Source organism: Antrostomus carolinensis, unplaced genomic scaffold (genome assembly GCF_000700745.2).
Source record: "Antrostomus carolinensis isolate BGI_N321 unplaced genomic scaffold, ASM70074v2 scaffold16233, whole genome shotgun sequence".
NCBI classification, from domain to species: domain Eukaryota; kingdom Metazoa; phylum Chordata; class Aves; order Caprimulgiformes; family Caprimulgidae; genus Antrostomus; species Antrostomus carolinensis.
The window spans coordinates 1-773 of NW_010304627.1; positions in this window are offsets into that span (position 1 = coordinate 1).

Consider the following 773-nt stretch of genomic DNA (forward strand, 5'->3'; position numbering starts at 1 on the left):
GGTCTTTTCCAATCAAGGCAATTCTGGGGTTGTGTGTTGAGCCCGCAGTGAGCCAGCGCACAGCGCTGTGTTCAACTGTCATTCTGGCCTCCGTAAGCCACGACCAGCTCCCAAGGTGCACGCTATAAAATAACAGATGTAGTTTGAGTGGAACTAGTGTATCTTCCTGGTCAGACAGAAAACCATGATAAAGGAGGCATGTGCTTTGGGTCTGCAGCTCAAGAGCTTGGGACCTTCACTCCAGACAGAATTTGGCTGAGTTTTCTTGTGGCTACAGGAGGTTTCTGCTGCACTTTTAAGGCAGGCTTCTTCTGAGAGAGACAGTCCTTCCAGGGCTCTGCAGCCTTAAGGCATCACCTCATCTTTACCAGAGCATCCTGGGGTGGGCAGAACGTGGGGTAAACCACGTGAGATGGGAAATGGAGAGTATGTGCAGAATGGAGATAGATGGGAATGGATTTAGGGAAATCACTTGTGGAGTTTTCTTGCTAAACAGGAAAATGAGTGTGGCTCCAGAACACTTGCAGGACATTTATCACCAAGTATTTGTTTAAAGTCACCCCTGAATTTCAGTACTTTGTGGTAGAGTGGGGGTTTGGCAGGCTGTCTGCACCACAGGAAACCCTTTCTGGTGGCTTAACTGCTGCTTCTCATCGACACAAACACTTCACGTCCAGACGGAGACGGTCGGAGGGATTTCTGTGAGTGTACTGCTGGAGGAGTGAGCAAGCTGTGCCAACCTATGCTTCCTTTTAATCAGGGAATTCCAGCAA